This window comes from Vicugna pacos, chromosome 3 (assembly GCF_048564905.1).
Source record: "Vicugna pacos chromosome 3, VicPac4, whole genome shotgun sequence".
In the NCBI taxonomy this organism is placed as follows: domain Eukaryota; kingdom Metazoa; phylum Chordata; class Mammalia; order Artiodactyla; family Camelidae; genus Vicugna; species Vicugna pacos.
The window spans coordinates 12,989,773-13,015,664 of record NC_132989.1 but is presented as its reverse complement, the minus strand read 5'-3'; the positions used below and the strand labels follow the sequence as shown (position 1 = coordinate 13,015,664).

General features: G+C 40.2%; 1 long non-coding RNA gene across 8 annotated transcripts in view; it reads left to right on the top strand.

Moving 5' to 3' along the window:
* The window catches only part of LOC140691221 (uncharacterized), a 647,918-nt gene that overhangs the window by 177,672 nt on the left and 444,354 nt on the right, over positions 1–25,892 (top strand). Inside the window, exon 1 of one of the 8 annotated variants that reach the window (XR_012066791.1) lies at positions 19,054–19,195. The exons of the other annotated variants lie outside the window; for them this stretch is intronic. This is a non-coding gene — a long non-coding RNA (uncharacterized lncRNA). Of the gene's footprint in view, positions 1–19,053; positions 19,196–25,892 lie in introns of those variants that run through there. 8 annotated transcript variants of the gene reach the window in all.

Genomic DNA, 25,892 nt, shown 5'->3' with positions numbered 1-25,892 from the left:
AGATGCTCTTGGCAATGCATTCACCAAAGAGCGAGAATCCTCCAGAGAGGTCAGGAGGTATCAGTGTTATGAGGAAGGAGGCTCCAGCTGTCAGGACAGATAAGGCAACATAGTAACATTACTCTAGATATCAAGGAGCGGGGAAGGCATAGACTGGCTGAGCTTCAGCTCCAGAGTCCTGAGGCTGTGCTCCTGGCACAGTTTGACTCAGCAATCTCCCGTGAGATCTGCTGGCCTGGCTTGTCATAAAATCACACGTTTATAGGATCTCAGGTTGGAAGACACTATAGAGGTCACTCAGACCCATTTTTAGGGTGAGACCTTCTCTATAGACCCCCCAACAGGTAGCATGTACGCTATGATGAAAGATTTCTGGTGATGGCAAACTCAGAGCTCTGTAAAGCTGTCCTTCCTTATGTTGGTTAAATGTTTCTTTTAATCAGATGCAAGCCTACGTACGTGTTTGACCCACTCTTTATTGTTTTGTCCACTGGATCACTGTCTGTTCTCTGCTGTACACATCAGCCCTTCAAGTTGTATTATCGTAAGTATGTTCCCACCGGGTAGTTACTCCTTGTTTAGAAATATCCACATTTGCCTAAACTACCCTATGTGAAGAATTCTCAGATTCCTTACCACCTTTGCTGGTTATTCCGTTTGTCCCTCCTCTCGGTGTCCATTTCTACTATTTTCTGTCCTGCTCGCTGCCTCAGGAGACTGACTCCCCTGGGCTACTTCACCAGGGCTCCTTTGCTGACTTGTGATTTTTGCGTACATTAAATTTGAAAAGCTCTTTTCAGTCCCATCTGTTGCCTCTCAGCTGGGGTGAAGACTGTCTCCCACCTCTGACAGGGGAGATCCTCTCTTCTCCACTTTTAAGATCCCCATATACCCTGGTGCTGTAGGTCAGCCAAGCCAGGCAGCGCTTCCAGGAGTCAAATGTACTGGTAGGAAATTTGCAGTTGTGTTCTCACTGCTGGGATTTGGAGTCAGATTGAGCAGATTTTGAATTTTACTCTACCACTGTCTCTATACACATATGTGTGTTTGTGTGTGTATGTATGTGCACACACATAAATGTATACATGACAAATTACTTACCTCAAAGACTGGTGGTGAAGGTTAAGTGAGGTAAGCCTGGGAAGCATTTACTGCACAGTCTGGCACACAGATGCTGTCTTCCTTTCTCCTTTCCACGACCCCATTGATTCACATCCCTAAGGTGGCCCATTCCTTGAAGGAGAATCTCTGACCTAACAGGAAAATGTGCTTCAGACAGATTGGGAAGTTTGGGTCCCTTTGAAAGCTGCAGCCAGTGCCTCGCAGTGACATCAGCGCCACTGCTCATTTCCCTGCCCATGTGTTTGTGAGTATAAATTGTGTTTGACTAGATAACTATAATTGGAAGCATAGTGTAATTAAAAAGTAAAGAAAAGATTTCTGATGTATAAATTTAAATTAAACACCATCGGCATACATTGCATACATATAAGTATTTGTGTTGTGGCTGAAGTCCAAAAGAGGTTAATGTTGAGGTTGTTGATTAATGTTGACACTAATTAAAATGCACCAATAATGGAGGAAGTGAGATTGCTTTTTGTGATCAATAGCTGAAAAATCTTATTTGGGGCTCACCCCAAGGCATCTCAGAGGCAGCTCAGCTGGCCTTTCTTCTCTCTAACGCAAAGTAGTGGTTCTGAGCATGGCTCCGAAGGCCAGCTGTTGGGCATCAGATGCCACCTCCTGCCACTTAGTACTGTGGCTCTGGACAGGTTACCCACATTCCTTATAGGCCTTAGTTTCCTTAACTGCACAATATGGAAGATAATAATTTTGCCTAAGGAATGTATTCCTGAAAACCATGTATACGCTTCAAAACTCACATATTTTAAAATCAGTTTTCTCATAGGACCGACAAAGGAAGGGAACAGTATTTTTGTCTGTGACACTGTGATTTATGATAAGAAGTACACATTTGATCTTTATCCCCATTTCACAGGGCACAGGGCTAAAACCGTTGAAATTTCCAGAAGAGGGCAGATATAAATGTCTTTTGTTAAGTTAACGGTGTGACTTTTGGATATCACCCAAGGTGGGAGGCTGGTTGCCAGTGGAGCCAACCATGCGATTGGAGGGTTGGAACTTTCAGTTCCAGTCCCCCACCTCCATGGAGGGAAGAGGGTCTCGAGGTTGAATCAATCACCAGTGGTGAATGAGTTAATCAAGCCTATCTATATAATGAAGCCTCCATCATACCCCAAAAGGTCAGGATTCAGAGAGCTTCATTCAGGGTATTGTGTTGGAGAAGACATGGAAGCTCTGCACCCTTCCCCATAGCTTGCCCATGCGTCTCTTCCATCTGACTGTTCCTGAGTTATATCCTTTTATAATAAACTGGTAATCTGGTGAACAGAGTGTTTCTCTGAGTTCTGTGACCCACTTTAGCAAATTAATCAATTCTGAGAAGGGGTCTTGGGAGCCTCTGGTATATAGCCGGTCATTCGGAAGTACAAGTAACAACCTGGGCTTGGAACTGACATCCCGAGTTGGAGGGAGCTGTTGGAACCTCCAGTTTGCAGCCAGTAGGTCAGAAGCACAGGTAACAGCTTGGGCTTGCAACTGGAGTCTGAAGGGGTGGACAGTCTTGTAGGACTGAACTCTTAACCTGCAGAATCATGCTACCCTGGATAGATAGTGTCAGAATTGGATTGCGTTCACAGACATCCTGCTGAGGGTAGGAGAAGCACCCCCAATACACACTTCTTCCCTCAGCCTGGTGGTCTGCATATATACACTGCTTAGGGGAGCAGAAAACAGGACTCTTCCCTATGTGAAGCATTCAGCCTTGCTAGGGTGATAAGATCAGTAGAAATGTTTGCCCTCTGAATTTCAGTAGCACTTGTTGCCTCTACAATTATTATTAACACTTATATACTCCTGTCATTTACTTTTCCCACATGTGTTTTCACTTCCAAACTAGATTGTAAACTCCTCTTGGGTTTATCCCTGCCCTATACTTCATTGACTCCCTCCTAGTGTCAAGCAGAGTTACTTTGCACATGATGGAAATCTTCATCCAATTTGACTAGTGAAGATGATGTATTTTTGGAGACCCCAAGGCTGTGTGTGATGGAATGGCAAAGCACATAACAGAGACAATGCTTGCCCTTTCATGTCAAAAAAAAGGGAGAGTTTGGATTCTCTTCTTGAAATATATCCCTTTTTTGTTGTCCCGTCTCTGAAGTGTGCCCTTCTTTTATCTACAACATAACACACTCTTCTCTGAAAAACATCCCCATCCCATACCTCTCATTCCCACAGTAGCCTGGGTATTCTTGAGTGTCTGTTCCATCCACATAAGGGTCTTTGGAAGGGGCCTCTCCACATGTTCCACAGAAGAACCTTCAAGTTTTGATATCTGAAATGTCACTGAAAATCCTTTATCCGCTGCCTTCCCTTGAAGTACTTGGGCATCCATATCAAGGAACAAAGGGTGTTGATTCTATTTGTATATTTCACTGCAGATTTAAAGACAGTAATTTCTCTTTCTCCCTCATTTCACAGTCAGATCATCTTGGGTGTCTTTCTTCTCTGGTTTGCCTTCACATAATGTTCCAAATTCTGGCCATTGCTTGCAAAGTCTTGGAAACCAATGCAACTCTCATTTTTCTTTCCATATTTTTCTTTTCTTTTAGCTCAGCAAAATTGCACTATTTCAAAGGCCACTTTCATGTTTTTGCCCCTGTAATGTTTCCAGAGGGTCACCATTTGCTATCAAATCACTCCCCTGTTGTCTTCGCTCAGGAAGCAGACTCCTGCTTCCTGCAGAACGATCAAGGACTCCAGTGATAGTTCCTTGGTATGACTTCTCTTTTCCCTCATCTGCCAAATCTTAATTTCTGGTACTGGCATTTTCAAGTGGAAGAATGATTTCCTTGAGTCTTTCAGTCCCGCTGTCTGCATCCTGAGAACGTCACACCTGCTGGGAAGGAGGTGACTGTGTCCCAGAGCTCTCTGCTGCTTGGCCTGCTGAGGCGGGAGTATTGGCACAGCTGAAGGCGCCTGGGCCTTTCCTTTCCACGGTGCTGCCTTTCATGAAGCTGGTGGTGTGACAGGATGGAAACTATATTGAGAATCTAGAGTCCTGGGCTCTCTTGTGGTTCAGCAAGCAGTGACTTTTCTAGCCTCCTTCATCTCATTCATAAAATGGGAGGTCCATTTTCAACACAAACAAATTCAAGGCGTGGTATTAGGAACTGCGATGTGGTGCCTGCTGTCCTCTCCAACCGCAGGCTCCTTGACTTCTTTCCTCACACTCCCTTGTTCCATTCAGAATGGCAGTTCCCCAAGATGCCAGTGTCTTTCTTTCTGCCTCCAGGCCTTTGTACTGTTTCTTAATAATCCTGAACATTTTCTAAGCTTAGCTCTCTCTTGGCCCTGAAGGCCTTTCTTTACTCCTAACTAAGTCTGGTTTAAAGGTCCCTACTATGGGTACTCCATCATACCCTATATTTGGTTATTTATTTTGCATCACGTATACTTTTTGTGATCAGTTTTTTTTCCTTGTCTGTCTCCCTTATTGCACTGAAGGTTCTTGGGGTGGAAATCAAGTCTCATTCTTTTTATGTTCCCAACTCTAACAACAGTAATAACTATAAATATTTACAAATTGCTTATTCTTTGCTTTTTTTTTTAGTATTTCATATCAATGACCTCAGCTAGAACTCAACCCTTTGAAGTAGGAACTGTTTTTACAGGTCAAGAAATTGAGGCTCAATGAAGTTATAATACTGGTTGTGGGTCACTCCTAGAAAGAGGTAGACTGGGCATTTGTACCCAGTTGTCCCATGCCAGAGCCTCTGCAGTACAGCTTAGATGCAGTACTGTTAGATGCTGAATGAATGAATGTTTCAGTCAGCCTCAGAGATGAAATTGTAATGCATGCTTTGCTTAGAAAAAATGTATGATTTAATTGGGATATGAGACAGGGAAACACATAATCCCAGTATCATGAAAGTGTTTGTTTATCCTTAGAGCTCACAGCCCAGCCTAGCATCTCCTGTTCTGGGTGTCTTGTCAGTGGTGATACCCTCCCTCAACTACTGTCCCTTCCATGTTTTCCGTGACTGTGTTCTGTTCTTCCCTGGGTGCTCAGAAGAGCAGGCTGTCTGAGCCCAGCCCATCAGGAAACAGGGATAATCAGGCAATGGTGGGAAAGGAACTCAACTTGTACTGAGCATCTGCTGGCCAAGTCTCCTCCTCTGTACTCTCTTTTACTCTTCCCAGCAGCCCTTAGAAGCAGTTGGTATTATGTCGATTTTAGAGACAAGAAACTTGAAGCTTATAAGAGAAAGCTAACTTGTCTAAGACCTCACAGCTAGTGAAAGGGAATATCTGATCTCAGATTTATGGTCCTCTAATTGCAAAGTAGATTTCTATGGGTTGGGGGTGCGTAGAGACGTAATGGCAAAAAAAAAAGACTGCTACAACCTAATTCTCCCTTCCACCTCCACTCTCAACTATCCACACTACCTGAAACTCTCACCATTAATTACTGGTTTGGATTTTGCGATTTTTTTTGTGTTGTTGTTGTTGTTGTTGTTTTAGAGTTACTGTTCCTTGGGTCTGAAACCAAAAATCCAGCCATTTGTCAGCAGAATTGGATTATAATGGGAAGTGACTTGGGACAGATGTGTAGATGTGAGAAAGACCTGTTTGGGTCTTTAGGGAAACCCCTGCAAAAATGAGGACAGACATTCGTCCAACCGTCTTCCACACCTGTTTCATTGGTTTGGCTAATTCTCTGAGACAAGAAATCATACACACTACTAACCCAGCCTTTTCCTTCTTCCATCCCCTCTCTGTAACTCCCCTTCTCCACCCGACCCCAACGTTTCCTCTGTGGATATCTACCAGCCTGAATTGGACAAGGAAAACTTAACTGTTAGGTTTAGAGTTGAGTATTGGTTAGAGTTCAGACCTGTGATCTGCTCTTTGACAAAATGCAGTCCTAAAGCAATTAGGTTCAACAAGAAAAGTCCTGATTCCCAGGCTTCTGGGCCCCTGTCCCAGTCACATCGTAGGGAGGGGATAGGCAGGTGGAAAGAGGTGGGAAAAAGACTGTTTCTCCCCCTCCCTTTGCTTGTTTTAATCACTACTGAAAAGTTGCAGTTGGAAGAAGTGATTTCCAGCTACCCAGCAATTAATTGACTTCCTGCCTCTCCAGCAAGCACACATCCTCTAAGACCTGGGTGAGTCTGATGGGCAGGAGGAAATGCTTGGCTGGGACCAGCTGTGTTTGTCCGTCATAATCCCCTTTGGTCCCCAGCCTAATCTGAAAGTGGCAGGTCAAAGTTAGTAGTCTTGGCAGTTGGTGACGTTGGAAGTGGGAAGAGAATGAAAGAAGAGACTCAGTAGCAGCAACACTAAAAAAAGAAAATGTAGGAAAATCATCCCTAAAATAAACTTTAAAAAAATCCCATAATCTATGGAGTCTTAATTTGCAGTCCATGGGTGGGCTTTAAGGATTCTACAAACCTCTTGAAATCATATGCAAAACTTAGTGTGTATGGGCATTTTTCTGGGGAGGGGATTCATGGTTTTCATTAGAGTCTCAAAATACTTCATGATCCCTCAAACTTAAAGGCCAGCAGTCTGATCTATTTACCATTCTTTTTTTTTTCTTTCAGTTTTTTTCATTGAAGTATAGTTGATTTACAGTTTTGTATTAATTTCAGGTGTACAGAGAAGTGATTCAGTTTTGTAAATTGGTGGTAGATCAGAATTTGGACTCATATCTCCAAACACTTGATCCTGTACATTTCTCACTCTGCCCTACATCCTCTTTGTCCAGGGTTTATGTTTAGAACTTCTTGAGTGGCATGTATGGTGAAGGTTTGAGGACATAGCTAGCTCCAAAAATATAGTCCCTTTGTTATCATTGGTCTGTTATGTCTTACCATGTCTCCTCTCTACCAATCACCCCTTCGAGGGTCTTACCCTTTCATTCGAACTCATTTTTGTTATTTCACTTTCCAACACCTGTTATCTATGAAGACCCCAATCATATCATGATCTACCTGAAGATATAATCTCTCTAAGATTGTGAGTGTCTGCAGCAGCAGATGAGGTGGCTTTCCATAGTGGAGTAAATCAGAGCTTTTTCCCTTTCCTTTCTTTTCTTTCCTCTTGCTTATGTCTTTGCGGCAGCCTAATATTTTCATCAACCTTTGGTATCTTTGATTATTTTTTATTTACTTCTTGTTGAGATATAACTTACATATATTAAAATGTATAAATTGTAAGTATAGAGCTTGATGGATTTTAACATATATATATACGTATCTGTGTAACCACCATCCAGATCAGAGTGTAGCACATTTATAGCAGCCCAGAAGTTTCCCTCATGCTCTTTTCCAATTAATATAAACCTCTCTCCTGTAGGCAACCATTATTCTGACCTGTATTATGATATATTTGTTTTGTCAGTTCTTTAACATCATACAAATAGAATCAAACAGTATGTACTCTTTTATGTCTAGCCTCTTATGCTCAACACAGTGTCTATGAGAACTTTCTATGTTATAAAGTGTGGCAGCAGTCCACTCTTTTTCATTGCTGTGTAGTAGTCCATTGGGTGCTCTACCATGTTTTATTTATCCATTTCCTGCTGCAGATCGCTTGGATTGTTTCCAGCTGTTGGCAATTTTGAAAAAAGTTGCTATGGACATTCTTGTACATGTCTTTTTTTTATTGAAGTTAGTTGGTTTACAGTGTGTTAATTTCTGGTGTACAGCATAGTGTTTCAGTTATATGAGTGTGTGTGTGTGTATATATATATTATATATATTCCTTTTCATATTCTTTTTTATTAAAGGCTATTACAAGATATTGCATATAATTCCCTGTGCTATACAGTAGGACCTTGCTGTTTATCTACTTTATATGTAGTAGTTAGTATCTGTAAATTCAAACTCCCAATTTATCCCTCCACACCTGCCTTTTTTTCCATGGTAACCACAAGTTTGTTTTCTATGTCTGTGAGTGTGTTTCTGTTTTGTAACTAAGTTTGTTTGTGTCTTTTTTTTAGATTCCACATGTAAGTGATACCTTATGTATACCATAAGTGAGTCTCTTTCTGGCTTACTTCACTTAGTATGACAATCTGCAGGTCCATCTATGTTGCTGCAAATGGCATTATTTTATTCTTTTTTCTGACTGGGTAGTATTCCATTCTATACATGTACCATATCTTTTTTATCCAGTCATCTGACAATGGACATTTAAGTTGCTTCCATGTCTTGACTATTGTAAATAGTGCTGCTATGAACGTTGGGTGTGTGTCTTTTTAAATTAGGGTTTCTCTAGACATAGATCTATATATCTTGTACACGTCTTTTGATGAACATAAGCACTCATTTTCCCTAAGGAATAGCATTGTTGGATCATTGTATATACATGAGCTTGGATTTAGCAAGTACTGACAGTTTTCTAAAATGGTTGTACCAAACTCCCTTGATTTTGAGCCAGCCAATCTTAGCACCTACTCCAGCCTTTCCCAGATCAACCTGCCTGTGTTGCTATCTGAATTCATTTCTGCCCTAGTTTCTGCATTAACCCCTGTCTTAATACCCAATTCTCCCACCCTGGCTTTATTGACTTACAAAAAGCTAGAACTAGAAGAGCCCGCAATAATCATGCGGTTCAACCTCAAGGCTTCAGAGGTAGAGAAAGTGAGGTCTGAATGAGGTGAGGAGCTGTCCAGCGGCACCAAACAAGTTCCCAGCTGACTTGGGATGAGAAGGCACAGTTATAAATTCTTTGATAGAAGCAGGGGACAGTTACTCATTTTATTGATCTCCCAAGTTTAGTATAGTACCCGATATAGGACAGTACTCAAAGAATATTTGTCAAAAAAGAAAAATGAAATGGAAGGATTCTTGGAGATCATTGAGTTCAGTTCTGTCACATTTTGAGAATGTGTAAGTCTGGTTTATAAAAAAGATTGTAGGTGTGACCCTGTTAAATAACAGTGAATCCATTGGGGGAAGATATTTGCTCTTTAATCCTCTATTAATCATTGCTGTTACCTCAGGGGGAGAATGTCTTAATCTCCTGCTCATTACCAACTGCCAATCTTTCTTCCAAAAAAGGAGAGAGCAAGAGGCTTTAGCTAGATTTTCAGGATGCTTTGTTTTCCTTGCATTTTTTCTTTACCTTTTATGGTGGTTACCTTTTATCTGGAGGAGGAAATAGATGTTTTCTTTTCATGGCTGTGGTAGAAGTTTCCTTCTTTTCAAAAAAGTTTGTTTAAGCATAAAGAAAAAACAAGTGGTTTCACTGAAGAAAAGTTTAAGTAAATAATAGTAAATGGGGTATATGGATGTAACAAAAAAATCTTGTAAGTGGTCAGAGACTGATGGACATTTGTCTAATTCAGACTCACTATTGACAAGATGGGGGAATAGAGCTTGGGAGAAGAGACTTGAATGGACCTTAGAATTGGTGGTAAGGGTTCTCAGTACAGTGCTCCTTCTCTCAAATCTGGTTGTGGTGCATGTTGCTTTGGGGAGGAGAGAGACAGAGCTGTAGTCTGAGATGCCCCATTTACAATTAAGGAGACTTGAGGGATTATCTAGGGGCATTTTAAAAGTGCTTCCACAGAATAAACTCGTCTTTCATAGAAGCCTGTGTAGGCAGTCTGTTGTCTCCAGAAGAGTCAGGGTTTGGGAGGGCTATGTCCCAATCACATTCTCACCTTTGTTGTTTAGCTCTGGCAGCACCTCCTCTCAGCCATGTCAAGACAGACATTGCCAAATGACTCCTTTAAGGTGCAGCTCTGCTCCTGCCTCGTGCCAGCTCACACAGCTTCAATGGCTCCCAACCAGCCACCTTAGCTTGGCATTCAGAGCCCTCACAGCCAACTTCCCTTTTCAGTTTCATCTGCCATCAGTTTCATCTTCCCTATACTGTCCTACATTCCAGCCTTGCTGAACTGCACATTTTCCTTAAGGGTGTTCCCTCTTTTCCTTCCCATGCATTCTTCTTTAGTGTTTCTCATATCTGAATTGCCCTTGCTTTATCTCTGACCATCCGCATCCTACAGACTCACTCTTTCAATAAGCCTTTCATGATTCCTCCAACTGGATGTGATTTCTCCTCCCTTTATTATAAGCAGGATCCATTCTTTATGAAACAGCCTACCTGAGTATAATTGACAAAGTCCTGTTCAAATGGATTATCTCATTTTTATTGTCACAGCAAACCTATGAGCTGGGTATTATTAATAGGATTGACGTTTTATAGCTAAGGCTACTGAAGCACAGGAGGTTGAGTAACTTGCCCAAGGTCACACTGCTGACAATAGCAGAGCCAGAGTTTAGAGACAGTCTTTTGGAGTCCAGAGCTCACACTCTTAACCAGTATTCTGTCCTAACCCCCCTTGTTGTTCTGTAGCATTCTACTTAGAGTTGGTTAAATGAATTATAAGAAGCTCTCTGCTCATCTTTCTGAGATGCTGCAGTAGTCAGGCCTATGTCCGAGGTGAAGATAGAGATAGTTAATGCCTTTGTATTGCTGTCAGTGATTTGGGAAGCTGGACTTGGCAAAGATGTCTGCCTTGCACCAGCCTGGGTTGTCTACGGAGTCACTGTACTGGCAGCTGAAGAATCCTGGTAAGAAACCCATGGCTGGGGATGTTGGGGGAGGTACCAGGGTGCATTCTTTCTGTTCTGATGTAGGAAGAGCTCCTGGCCCTCAGGAGGAATGGTTCCAGCTTCAAGGAGAATGAGAGCTTGGCTCCTGTCCCTGGACTGCCGCAGCAGCAGCCTTGCACAGGCTGCTCCTGCCCAGGGACACCATAAATCGCTGGGCCATGGACTTGACAGCCAGCCGCGATGTGATCAGAAAGCCAACAGGAGCCAGTGCCAAACCTTTGGTGGCTGCTTCCTTCATGTTCCTCTCATCCATCATGTGGGGCATAGTAGTCACTGGGATACTCACCTTCTTTCCAAAAGGGGACTTAAGGGTCAGACAGTCAAGTCTCAGGTGGGGAGAATGTATTAACCCTTTCAAAGCAGTAATCTTTCATTTCTCACATTCATTGTCTCACTTAAATCCCATTCATTCATTCAGTCATTTATTGAACAAGTAGGTATGAAACAAATTTAGGATTCAGTCATCTTTTTTCTGAGATCTTCTGAAGAAGACAGGGAAGAAATGTTCCCATTTTACAGATCAGGGGACTTGGAAGCGGGGAAGCTTTGGAAAGAATTACATCAGGAAAGAGCCTTAAATTTTAGCCCTAGCCCTGTTATCATTTGAGTGAAGTTAGGAAAGTAATTTCTCCTCTCTGAATGAGAGTTATTTACTGCTTTTCATAAATTATCTATCTTTAAACTTCATTATTAAAAAAGGCATATTTGCGTATGATTGGAATTTAAACTTTCTAAAAGATATAAAACCAAGCAACACTCTTCCTTATCTCTCCTCTTAGGCTCTAATTCCTCTCTTCAAAGATGACAACTCTTTTTCTGGAAAACAATGTGTGTGTGTTTGTGTGAAACAAATGGGAATATACTCTGCTGAACCTTGCCTTTTTAACTAAACAGTGTATCTTGGAAATCTTTCTATGTCAACAAGATAGATCTAATGCATTCTTTTTAAAGGATGCATTATTATGTTGTACGGATATACAATAATTAATGATTTGACCTCTGTGCTATTGAAAGATACTTAAGCTATTTATTTATTTGTTCTTTTATGGTTGCTGTATAAACAATGCTGCAGTGAATTTCATTGTGCCATATATCTTGGCATACCTTTGGGTAAATTCCTAGTAAAGAAACTGCTGAGTCAAAGGGTAAGTGAATTTTAATTATTGAAAGCGATGGCTGTATTGCATTCCAGAGTTTGCCTTGATCAGTGGTTCAACCAACAGGGTATGTGAGTGCCTATTTCCTTATAACTTTCCCCTTTCTGGTCATTTTTTGGGCCAACCCTTTAAAACCTATTTTAAAATAGGTAGGGCGAATCCTATTGCCTCTAAATTCTCCCTTCAGCTTGAATTTTGTTGTTGTTACCTTTTGAGCTATTGTATTTGTTATATAGATATTTATGTTTGGTTTGTTTGCTATATATGAGATTAGAGAACATATAATTGTTCATATGTACAATAACAAAGATTTCTTTATTTTTAAAATTTATCTGACTATAAGAAAAAAAGGGAAGTCCACCTGTGTAAACTCAATGAGCTGAAGCTGCAATAGCCAAAATGTGAGGACAGAAGGGAGAAAGCAGAGCCAGAGTGACTGGGGAAATTGTTGAGTCAGTTCCTGGGGCACTTAATTATTCTACAAGGGTTTGGCACGTAAGGGTCCTCATCATCTGATTGTAAGCTCCTAGAAGCAACGTTCAAGCCTTCTTCTGTCGTGCTTGTCCCTGCAGCACTCAGTCAGAGAGGCCTGAGGCCCAGATGCCGCAGGGATTGCTTGGACAGATATGACATCTTGGTGGGGTGCTATAAACAAAACCTCCATAAGTTTGCAAACTGTTCAGAGATCTGATACTTCCTTCTGTCTCTGCCAGTAACCCCTGGGTGATCCTGGGCAACTTTCTTCACTCCTCTGGGTCTCTGATAGATGATATATAAAACATAGTTGGGGATCAGACTAGATCAGTTCTTAGCAGTTCTTGACCTGCTAATGGACCAGAACATGATTTTTCTGTTTATTTTTATTTTTAATTTTAATATAGTTTTTCTTTTTAAATCAAAGTTTAGTCAGATAATTCTGTCAAGGTTATTATGCAAAACACATCACCATACCCAATAGTTTTAAATACTTTTAGCTTTAAAAATTTATCTCTAATTAACATGCAGATAGGGCCTCTTTATGATTTTTATTTTTTCAGTTTAGACATATTTTTTAAATTGTATTTTTTTAATTGAAGTATAGTTGATTTACAGTGTTGTGTTAATTTCAGGTGTACAGCAAAATGGTTCAGTTATACATATATCTATAAATCTATTCTTTTCCAAATTGTGAGTCTTTCAATCTGGAAATCCAAGTTTTTTGGTTATGGGAAATTCATTTGAATTTATTTCTTTGATTATTTTCTCTCCACTATTTCCTCTTTTCTCAGAACCTCTCTCATACAGATGTTGTATCTTCTAGAGGGATTCCCTATTTTTATTATATATATATTTTTTATTCCCCTCTCCCCCCGTTTTTTTTGCTCTTCTGTTTGGGAGATGTGTTTGGCTTCATCGTTCAGTCCTTTGTTTAGCTTTTCATTTCTCCTTAGCACATTTTTAATTTCTAAGAGTTATTTCTTGTTTTCTAATTACTTTTTAAATAGCATTGTGTTTTTACTTTATAAATGCAATATCTCCCCTTTTCTCTCTGAGGATATTAATGGCAGCTTTTTGTTATTGTTGTTGCTTAGTTTTTGAGGTTTTCATCTTCCTGAATGGTCTCTCTCTCTTTTTTTTTTACCAAGTTGCTTTTTCCCTTATTATTTGTTTTCTGTCTTCTTGTCTGTCATTCATTTTAAAGGCTTCCTTCAGATGTCTAGTCATCTTTGACTATCTATTCATATTTAGAAATAGGAACCAAAAAAGCTAATTGAAATCTTTGTGTGCACACTTGGAACTTAAAGTTATGTGTTTTGGCTCCTTTATGGGAGAAGTTCTGGTGATGACTTCTTCAAGTCTTTCATTCTTGAGCTGGTTAGATTCCTCTCATAAGATTTTCCAGTGTCTTGCCCGGAGAATGTGGCTTCCATGGTTTTGACAGTTCAGTTGGAGACAAAAGCTGGAAGTCTCAGCATCCAGGTAGTAACTATTCACTTAGTATTTTTGTCTTGAATATAATACCCTTGTCCTCAATTCTTCCTGATGTCTGTCAGCATATTCAGAGATCCTGGTTTTGTTCATTCTTCAGAATAAATGTCCAATTTTCTATCAAGGTGAAGTAGGGGCAGTTTCCCAGCTATGGAGATTGGAGGAAAAACATCTGGAACTAAGTATTATTAACTTTTTATAATGGAAAGGTTCAAACATAAACCAAAGTAAAGAGTATAATGAACTCCCTAACCCCCAGCTTCAGTACTTAAAATATTTTTTCAATTTTAACTACTTTAAATGTACTTATAACCCATTCTTCTCTATTTACCCCTGCCTTTTCCTGCTTCCAGAGGTGCTAGTATCACCAATCCTGGAACTTTTTGGAGTTCCTTTAGTGTAAACTGGGTTGATTTTATTTTTTCCCCCTGCACAACCACCTTAGAGTTCTGCTTTCTTGGTTTTACTACTGCAGTTACCACTTTCCTTTCTGCTTTACTTGGCTTTTATTGTTATTGTCTCCTCTTTTGGTGTCTTTGCGATACTGCAGATTCAGTTACATAGGTAACACACTCTCACATCTGAGAATTTAAATAAACTCCACCTAGAACTTTATTTCCCTAGCTCTTTGGTGGGTTGATCCTTTCTTTATGTGTCATTTTAGTCTTCACATTCTCCTAGAAGCTCCCCCTGACCTCCTTGTTCAGGGCCCCTCCTCTGCGCTCTCATTTCGACCTCTGCTTGATCCCACCCAGCACTTCTCTTGCTGTATTGTGATTGCTTTTCTCCGTCACTAAACAGTGAATTCTGGGAAGATAGGTCTCTATTCCAGCATATATTACATCTACAGCAGAGAGTTACTACATGTGTACTATGTACAAAATACTAAAGTGTTTTTCATATACTAATCCTCAGATGTCAGCACTATTATCATCCCCAATTTATATATGAGAACATTGAGGCACTGATATTTAATAAGTTGCCCGAGTTCACATCACCAATAAGTAGAAGAGGAGCCTGGAATGGAATCCAGGCTATCTAATTCCAGAGTCTGCCAGATAGACAGGATTTCAGATTCATTTGTAGAATAAATGAGCTCACTCACGAAGGTGTGATTGAACTGAAAAGTAGGGCCAGTGCACTAAGGAGGTTTGGAAGCCCCACATGACCATTTCACGAAGAGTGCTTCAGTCTCACCCCGTGGCACTGGGTATTTCCAGTCTGTGACAAAAGGACTGAAGGTCATTGTGATTCATAACTGCAGATGTTCATCTGCTGCCTTCTCTCTGGACACCCAGAAAAGAGACTTTTGGAATAACAACACAGTGGTCTCACAGAATCCACTCAAATGCAGAATCTGAGTTTAGTTCTTACCAAGATTCTGTCCTCTCAAGAGTCTAGCAAGAGTGCTTGGCATTCAGTAGACTTGCAGTACATGTTGAGAGTTGCAATAAATCAGTCAATAAGTCAGTTCAGTTGAAAAATCAGTCCTCAATCACTGAGTACCAAGTTGGAAGGTATTTTAGCCCCCCTTGTACTTGGGAAATAAGTATTAAAAAATTATAAGGTCAGAGTTTCTCACTCTCCTGTTCCCTTTTAGTATATACTCTTCCTTATCCTGGTACCAGCCTCAAATATCTACCACGCAAATGCTGTTCATCCGTGTGCTCTGCCCATTTACCCAAGATACCCCACCTAGAGTGTCTTCTCTGCATATGTTCAACTAGTGTTTATTTATTGAAAAAGGTCTATATAGTACCTACTAAATTCCAGGAGTTTAATGGTGAGAAAAAATAGCTGTGACCCATAAGGATTGTCAAGTCCTTGCATTCCTATTGCTTGCTTTGTTCTGGATTTGGCTTGGTAAGGGATATAAATAGGCATGAAGATATCTCTGGTGTCCAGCAACTTACAGTCTGTGTGAGGAAGCAGAACAAAAAATTAGAGTACTGTTAGGAGCTAAACTGTAGAAGACTTTGCATAACGAAGTAGGCTCTCCAGGAAAGGAAATAGCAGGGTGGGTTAGGGTTTATCACGTACCACAGGAATGTGAACACAAAGACTAAGGACAAGAAGTCAAAGATTAGAGTTTCTTTAAAACCATCTAGAATGTCAAGACCTTGCCTATTTTGGTTACCTTATATCACCAGTGTCTAAAACAGTATTTAATAAGTAGTTGAATGAATGAATGAATGAATGAGTGAATGAATTGAGTATGCCTTAGGGAGGAAGAGGAGATGAAGGTAGGTGGATGAGACAAATCCAGAGCCTGGTCTGTATTTTTCTCCCCTGAGGATATGGTTCTAATGTTCCAGGTGTTAGTAAATTATCTCATAAATTAATTTCTGAAAATCCCTTCCTGCCCTAAGAACCCCTGAATCTGGGAGTCTAATCCCTGTAGAAATGCTAATAGTTGCTAATAGCTTAATGTTGGATTCCTCCTAGAGCTACTTGCATTTAACATTGTACTCCTAAAGATGCCTGCATCCCTAACTGGAGGAATTTTAGGCACTGAGATGGAACCTGGTAGGGAGATATTTGTAGATTGCAAGGGATAGGTCCCTGAGTATCAGCTCACAAGGCTTTCTCTGCCCTAACTACCCACAAGGGTGACTAAGGAAGAATGGTTTTGGCAGTCATTCTTCTCATTATGGAGAAAGTGGGAGTTTTAGAGTTTCTTCCAGTCTCCTCCTCCCTCCTCTTTTCCCTCCCCCTTCTCCACGTTTCCTCCCTCCCTCTATTCCTTCCTCCCTTCCTCCCTCTCTTTTTATTCCTTTGTCTCTGAGTCAGCCAATGGGCATCTCATCCACTCAACCCTGTGCTACCCTAAATTGTGTTCTAATAACTTGTCCCCCAGCTCTGATTTCCATCAGTGAGGGGCTTGTAAACCTTAGCTCCTGCCTAGCCAGTGAGCCCCCAGGCTTTTTAGAGAACAGTTGGACAGGTGGGCCTTTGTGAGTGTGTGTGTGTGAAAGGGTTCAGGGACATTGGTGTTCTGGAATGAAGAGAGAAAAGGAAGGAGGTACAGGAGATAAATGGATAAATAGATAAACCAGTCAGTTGATGGATTGTTGGATTAGTAGGTCAGAGCCTTGCGCCCTATTACATTGCTACTTCTTAATGTTTAGAATGACGTGCCTGGGATCACTGGTGCTAGTGTCCCACACTCATTGTACCTTCCCATATTTCCTTTTACCATAGTCTGTGAACTGTCTTCTGTGGTCCTGAATAGGATCCCCTCTTTTCCTGCATTCATGCTTTAATTCACTCTGTTCTTTTTTTTTTTGTGCCCCCCTCCTTTTAATTGAGGTATAGTCAGTTTACAATGTTGTATCAGATTCTGGTGTACATAATGTTTTAGTCATACATGAATATAAATATATTCATTTTCATATTCTTTTTCACCATAAGCTACTATAAGATATTGAATACATTTCCCTGTGCTATACAGTAGAAACTTGTTTTACTGTTTTATATATACCAGTCAGTATCTGCCAATCTTGAACTCCCAGTTTATCCCTTCCCACTCTTCTCACCCTTGACAACCACAAGTCTGTATTCTATGTCTGTGAGTCTGTATCTGTTTCATATATGTTCATGTGTCTTTTTTTTTTCAGATTCCACATATGAGTGATATCATATGGCATTTTTCTTTCTCTTTCTGGCTTATTTCACTTAGAATGACAGTCTCCAGGGCCATCCATGTTGCTGTAAATGACATTATTTTATCATTTTTAATGGCTGAGTAGTATTTCATTGTATAAATATACTACAACTTCTTTATGCAGTCATCTGTCGATGGACATTTAGGTTGTTTCCATGTCTTGGCTATTGTAAATAGTGCTGCTATGAACATTGGGGTGCAGGTGGCTTATTGAATTAAGTTTCCCTCTGGATATATGCCCAGGAGTGGAGTGCTGAGTCATATGGTAAGTCTATTTTTAGTCTTTTGAGGAATCTCCATACTGTTTTCCACAGTGGCTGCACCAAACTGCATTCCTACCAACAGTGTAGGAGGGTTCCCTTTTCTCCACACCATCTCCAGCATTTATTATTTGTGGATTTTTGAATGATGGCCATTCTGACTGGTGTGAGGTGATACCTCATTGTAGTTTTAATTTACGTTTCTCTGAGAATTAGTGATATTGAACATTTTTTCATGTGCCTATTGGCCATTTATATCTCTTCATCAGAGAACTGCTTGTTTAGGTTTTCTGCCCATTTTTGGATTGGGTTGTTTTTTTCTTTATAAGTCATATGAGCTGTTTATATATTCTGGAAATCAAGCCCTTGTCAGTCTCATTTTTGCAAATATTTTCTCCCATTCCGTAGATTGTTGTTTTGTTTTGCTTATGGTTTCCTTTGCTGTGCAAAAGCTTATGAGTTTAATTAGGTCCCATTTGTTTAAAATTTAAAAGAAAAAAAGATTTGAAAACAGTATAATCAATAACAGAAGAACATAACAGAGAAATAAAAATAAAATTGAGACAAATTTTTAAAAATTTAAAAGAAAAAAGATTGAAAACAGTATAATCAATAACATAAGAACAAAACAGAAATAAAAATAAAATTGAGACAAATTTTAAAAAATTTAAAAGAAAAAAGATTGAAAACAGTATAATCAATAACAGAAGAACAAAACAGAGAAATAAAAATAAAATTGAGACAAATTTTTAAAAATTTAAAAGAAAAAAGATTTGAAAACAGTATAATCAATAACAGAAGAACAATATAAAGAGAAGTAAAAATCAAATTGAGACAAATTTTAAAAATTGATAAAAAATGTTAAATGAAAATTTTAAAAGGGATTTAAAAAATTAAAAATTAGAAAAAAAAAAAAGGAGGATGTATTCCTGTGGAGACTGTGTGCTCTTAATTTTGTTGAGAGGTCCTTCTTAAGTATGGATGGTTGCCAAGTCTTTCTTCCGTGCCTTTTGGCTCTTATCCCTTTGGTTGGGGGTGTGACTGCTGTTCTGGTGGCCAGAGCCTGCCTTGGCTATTGAGCGGGGCCTCCTTTTTGTTCTTTGGTTGTCGCCACTCCTGCCCTCTCCCTGCTGCACAAGCTTGGCTCGCTGGTTCCAGAGGCCCTGCGGTAGTGCCCTTGGTCTGTGCTGCTCCCAGTGCCGGTGGGCGGGTCGCGGCCCCTCCCTACGCTGCGTCCCTGTGCTCGAGCTCGGTACATGGGCGGTCACTCCGAGGCTGCACCAGCCCTCGCCCCTACTCTGTGCTAGAACTCCACTCCTTGCTCCTTTGTCTTTGAGGCGTAAGTTCACGAGACAGCGGAGCAGAAGAGTCCCCTCTGCCTGGGGCTGTAAAGAAATCTCAGTCCTGCCTATGAGGTTGCAGAGTCCCTAGGTACGTATTCAGGTGTTGAACCCGCCTCTGCCTGGCAGAATATGGTGGCTGTGGCTGAGCCTCGCCTCTCTTCTCCCAAGAAAGCGTCAGTAATGGTGCCTCCAGTCTGAGGAGACAAAGACTACGGTGCCCCTCCCCCCAGGGCACACCAGCAGTGTTGCTTTGCTTTAGTGACTAGGGCTGGGGGTTGCACGGACCCTTTGTGTCCATTTAACTTAGTTCCGTTGGTCAAGGGCTTTTCCATACAGATCTGAGCCTCGGAGGCTTCCCCTCCATCTTGCTGACCCCTCCGCTGGAGAGGGAAGACCCAGCGAACAAGCGCTATTCCTTTTTCGGGGCTCCCTCCCCACGTGACCAGTCCACACTATTTTCCTTTTCTTCCTTCTTTTTCCCTTTTCTTCTACCAGATTTGTGGCATATTTTGTCTTTTTGAGAAGGCGATGTTCTGTCAAAGTTCAGCAGGTGTTCTGAGTGGATGGGTGGGTCCGTGGATTTCACTCTTGGTGTATTTGTAGGATAGGGTGAGCTAAAAGTGTCCCTCTACTCTGCCATCTTGGCCCTTCTCCTATGCTGTTCTTTTGACTTGAGGTACCCTATGCCCTATTCTCTATGTTACCAAATCATACCTACTTTGAGATTCTAGCTCATGAAGCCTTTCCTCACCCCTTCCTTACTTGAGTAGAAACCTGAATGAACTGAAGAGCAATCTATACAAGAATCTGAAGGGAGAGATGCTGGGCAGAAGGAGAGATTCTGAGTCTGGAACCTACTAAGTAGATTTATAGACCAGCACAGAGAGCAGTCAGTGTCTGATTCACCTCTGTATTATTGTCAACAATGGTAAGATCTGGTTGCAACACTGTGTTATTTCAGTGTTTTGAAGGTTAGACCTCTGAGTGGGAAGAGAGAAGTTTATTGGATCCTGTTGAGGCTCTAAATGTTTTACACACGTTTTCTCTTTTATTCTCAAAATAACCCAGTCTGGTGGGTGTTATTCCCACTTTAGAGATGAGGTAGTAGAAGCTCCGTGGAGTTTAGTGACATGCTTGAGGTTACAGAGCCAGTAATCACTGATCTGGGATTCTCTCTGGTGGTAAAATCAACACACTTGCCCTTTGTTACATCATTTCCTTCATCAGTTACGTGGAGAAGAGACTTCCCCTTTCTTCAGCAGCAGAGCTGGGCTTCAGTTTAATGGAATTTCTGCAGATGAATGCTCTATCTAGTAATATATAAAAGTATGATAAAAATAACCACAATACTAGTCCCAACTACCATTTACTGAGCAGTTCACTTACTGTATAGAGATTATCTCCTTAAACCTTATGATAGTTGTATAAAGTACGTATGATCAATGTCCACCCCCATTTAACAGAGAGTGACACCTGTTTTTACTAACTTAATTCAAGGTCACACAGGTAGTGACTGGAGGATGAAGATTCAGATTCTTACGCCAGCCTGCAAAGTCCAGCATGAATTCCCTTCAAACCACTAGTCCCCTTATCGTTTCCCCTACACCTCACTTTCTGTGGTGTGGTCTCTATTCTCCAGTATGCTGTGCTTTCTTCCACCACTGGGCCTTTCTTGGAACAAGCTATTCTCTGAATAATGTAATATTTCTTTTCCTCTTCTATTTGGCTAATATTTCCTATTCATTCTTCAGATACTAATTCAATCTCATCTCCTAAGTAAGCCTGTGGAGGTTTTAGAATAGGCCCGTACCTTCTTTGACATCCTAGCCATTGAGAAGAGGGGGTTCTATATCCATACTTTTGGATCTGAGCAGTTTTATAACTGCTTTGACCAAGAGTATGGTGAAACTGATGCTCTGTAATTTCAGAGGCTAGGTCATAATGTACCATACAATTTCCACTTTGTTTCTGGGAACAGTTACACTTGGATCCCTGAGCCGCTTTGCAAGAACTCCCGCTTTCCTTGGACTCTGTGCTGGAGTGCTTTGGTCAGCAGCCAGCTGAGCTCCCAACTGACAGCCAGCATCACCTGCTAGCCTTGTGATGAACCCATCTTAAATACCTAGCTCAGCCAGATTGTCATGTGACTGCAGCCTCAGTTGATATCTGACTGAAACTTCATTAGAGACCCCAAGAGAGAATTCCTAGCTAAGTTTTTCCAGAATACGTAACTCACAAAATCATGATCAAAATAAAATAACTGTTTTAAGCTTTTAAATTTGGGAGCAGTTTATGCTATGGAAATAAGTAACTTCAAAATTTTCTGTGAGTATTTCCTTCCCTCTTTGTAACCAACCTAGGTCAGTTTCCTTTTTTTTTGTATTCTAATGTAACTCAATTTCTCTTCCAAGTACCTGTCTCAGTTTGCAAATACACATCCATTAGTGTAATTATTTTGCCTCCCCCACTAGACTGGAAGCTTCATTAAAAAAAAAAGCTGTGGATGTTTTTGCTTGGTTGTTGTACAGTTAGAAGTGAATTTGGCTGCAGGTAACAAGGTTTTACTACCAATGGCTTAAGCCTGTGGGGGCTTGTTTTCCTCACAAAACATAAAGTGTGGTGGTAGGTGGCTGTTGGTATTAGTTCAGTTGCTCAGTGATACTTTCAAGGACTCAGGCACTTTTTCCACCTCTTTTTGGCTGCACTCAGCATGTTATATTTTCATCTTCGTGTTTGTTTCCTTGCTGTTGCAACATGGATGCCTCATCTCCAGGTATTTTATCTTTATTCAACATCCCTATAAGCAGGAGATAAAATGATAGAAAAGGGGAGATTTTCTTCTCACTAAAATCTCTCAGGAAGTATCCAGCAGAATTCTTTTTATGTCCCATTGATCAGAACTGAGTCACATGTTACACAGAAAAGAGTCAACATAGCAAGACAGAGGCTGCTACTTTTAGAAGTGCCTGCTTGCAAGGTTGGCCCTTGGCTAGCATCTGGGGATTTGATATTTGACCCATTCACTAACAGATAAGTGTGGTTTATGGCTCTTCAAATGTTTATACAAACAATATAATTTATGCTGAACACCTGCTTTTCTTCTGACACTTTGGAGTCTTGGTATGTGCTGAGCAGTATGTGCTGATATGATCAGCCCCCAGTAAAAACTTACAGTGTCAAGTTCAAATGGACTTCCCTAGGCAAAAACATTGTACATGTTACTGTCTTTTTTTTTCTTTTTAAAATTGAAGTGTAATTGACATACAATATTATATTAGTTTCAGATATACAACATAATAATTTGACGTTTGTATATATTGCAAAATGATCAATACAGTAAGTCTGGTCCAGTAAGATCTAGTCTCTTAGCAACTTTCAAATATACAACACAGTATAATTAAGAATAGGCGTCATGTTACACATCACATCCCCATGGCTTACTTATTTTATTTGACCCCCTTCACCCATTTTACCCACTCCTACCCCCCCCACCTCTGGCAACCACCTATCTGTTCTCTGTATCTAAGCGATTGGTTTTTTTTTTAATTCCACATATAAGTGAGGTCATACAGTATTTGTCTTCCTCTGTCTAATTTAGTTCACTTAGCATGATGACCTCAAGGTCCATCCAAGTTGTCACAAATGTTAAAATTTCTTTTTTTTTTATGGCTGAATGATATTCTATTGTATGAATACGCCATGTTTTCTTCAGCAGTTCATCCATTCATGGGTGTGTTGTTTGGGTTGTTTCCATATCTTGGCTATTTCAAATAATCCTACAATGAACACGGGGGTGCAGATATGTTTTTGAATTAATGTCTTCCTTTTCTTTGAATAAATTCCCAGCAGTGGGATTGTTGTGTCATATAATAGTTCTATTTTTAATTTTTTGAGTTTCCTCCACTGTTTCCCATAGTGGCTGCATCAGTTTACATTCTCACCAGCAGTGTACAAGGGCTCCCTTTTCTGCACATCCTTGCCAATACTTATTTCTTGACTCTTTGAAAATAGTCATTCTGACAGGTATAAGGTGGTATCTCATTGTGGTTTTGATTTGAATTGCCCTGATCGTTAGTGATGTAGAGCATCTTTTCAGTACTTGTAGGCCATCTGTATGTCTTCTTTGGAAAAATGTGTATTCATATCCTCTGCCCATTTTTAAATTGGATTTTTTTTTTTGCTCTTGGGCTGTATGAGTTCTTTATATATTTTTGTTAGTAACCTGTTATTGGTTACTGGCCTAACTCATTTTATTGTGTTTCGCTTTATCACTCTGTCAGATACAGCATTGTTTTTTTTTTTCTTACAAATTGAAGGTTGTTGGCAACCCTGTGTCGAGCAAGTCTGTTGGTGCCATTTTTCCAGTGGCATTTATTCACTATGTGTGTCTGTGTCATATTTTGGTAATTTTCCCAATATTTTAAACTTTCCATTATGATTATATTTGTTATAATGATCTGTTATCAGTGATCTTTGATGTTACTGCTATGACTTGCTGAAGGCTCAGATGATGGGTAGAATTTTTTTAGCAATGAAGTATTTTAAAATTAAGGTATGTACAGTGGCCACTGGCCAAGCAAGGGCCAAGGTAGGCAGCTCCAGATGTGAGGCCTGAGTGTGCCCTCCCTCTCCCAAACATCCTGCTGCTAGCCCTGAGTTAAGGTCCCATGGCATTGGGCCTGGCAGGGGCCTTGTGAGCCCTGGGAACCTGCAGCTGCCATGGTGGTGAGCGGGCTGAGAATGGCTGGTTCCTGGCACAGCATCACTGGGTACAGTGCCCCTGTGCTAGCAGATCATGCCTGCCACCCACAGCAACTTGCACCTGGACCACTGTCTGCTGCTGCATGGGGGCAGGGTGGGGTGGGGGTGCACCCAGGATGCACCACACCTGGGAGTGGCACAAAATTTCTTTAAAAAGACTTTCAAACAGTATTTATATACTATTTCAAATGGTATTATACTATTGCATACTTAATAGATTACTGTATAGTGTAAACATAACTTTTATTTGCACTGGGAAACCAAAAAATTCATGTGACTTGCTTTATTTCAATATTTGTCTTATTGTCATAGTTTGGGACCGAACACACCATATCTGAAGTACACTGTATATGATGTGCAAATATTTCACCCCGTTCAGTGGGTGGCCTTTTCATTCTGTTCAATGGGTGGCCTTTTCATTCTGTTGATGTTTTCCTTTTCTGTGCAGAAGCTTTGTAGTTTGATATCGTCCCATTTGTTTATTTTTGCTTTTGTTGTCTTTGCTTTTGGTGTCAAATCCAAAGATATCATCACTAAGACTGATGTCAAGAAGACTGCCATCTATGTTCTCTTCTTGGAGTTTTAGGTTTCAGGGTTTGCATTCAAGTCTTTAATCCATTTTCAGTTTATGTTTGTGTATTTTGCATGTACTGTAGGAGAGTAGTCCAGTTTCTTTTTTTGCATGTGGCTGTCATGTTTTCCCAACACCATTTATTAAAGAGACTGTTCTTTCCTTATTGTATATTCTTGGTTCCTTTGTCATAAATTTATATATTTTTCTGAGTTGTCTGTTCTGTTCCATTGATCTATGTGTCTGTTTTTACACTACTATCATACATTTTTGATGACTGAAGTCTTGTAATGTAGTTTGAAATCAGGGAACCTGATGCCTCCAGCTTTGCTCTTCTTTCTCAAGATTACTCTGGCTATTTGGGATGTTTTGTGATTCCATACAAATTTTAGAATTTTTTCTCTTTCTATGAAAAATGCCGCTGGAATTTTGGTAGGAATTGCATTAAATTCTAGGTTGCTTTCGGTAGTATGAATATTTGAACAATATCAATTCTTTCAAGCCATGAGCACCAAATATCCTTTCAATTTTTTTGTGTTTTTTCTTCCATTTCTTTCATCATTGTTTAATAGTTCTCAGCATACAAGTCTTTCACTTCCTCGGTTAAATTATTCCTATGTATATTATTCTTTTTGATGGGTTTGTTTTCTTAATTTCTCTAATAGTTTATTATTAGTGCATAGAAATGCAACAGATTCCTATATATTGATTTTGTATTCCACAACTTTGTTGAATTTATTTGTTAGGTCTAACAGTTATTTTGATAGAATTTTTAGAGTTTTCTCTATATAATACCATGTTATTTGCAAATAGTGACAGTTTTATTTCTTCCTTTCCAATTTGGACGTCTTTCATTTATTTTTTCTTGCCTAATTGCTCTGGCTAGGACTTCCAGTACTCTGTTGAATGAAAGTGATGAGACTGAGCATCCTTGCACTGCATTTCTTTAAGTGCTTGTAAAAATGTCACACTCACAGATTTCCTTACCAGATGGAGATAGTCTAAGAAAGCCTGGACATGGACTTCTCCAGATTCTACCTTGTGTCTTTTCCCCTTGCTAATCCTCTTGTGTATCCTTTGCTGTAATAAGCTTTAGCCATGGTTACTTTTAAAGCAAAACATCAAATGTTTGCATGGTCTTTGTGACCCCTGGATCACATGCTCACTTCAAGAATTATAACAATCAAAGAGGAGTGGGAAGACTGCTAATGACTAGTGTTGACAAAGAACACAATTCATCATTTTGGCCTGGGGAGGAACCTACCCTACCGACCGGACAGACAATTGAGGAAAGGGACGATATGTATGCATGTTGGAGAATGATGTTAAAGCCTAGAACAGTTCCTGGCACATAGAAGGTGTGTAGTACACTTTCTGCAGGACCACATGCTCCACAGATGGGAAGGTTCTTTGTCAGTCTACATGCAGTGGCACAAGGCAAACTTGCTTTTAT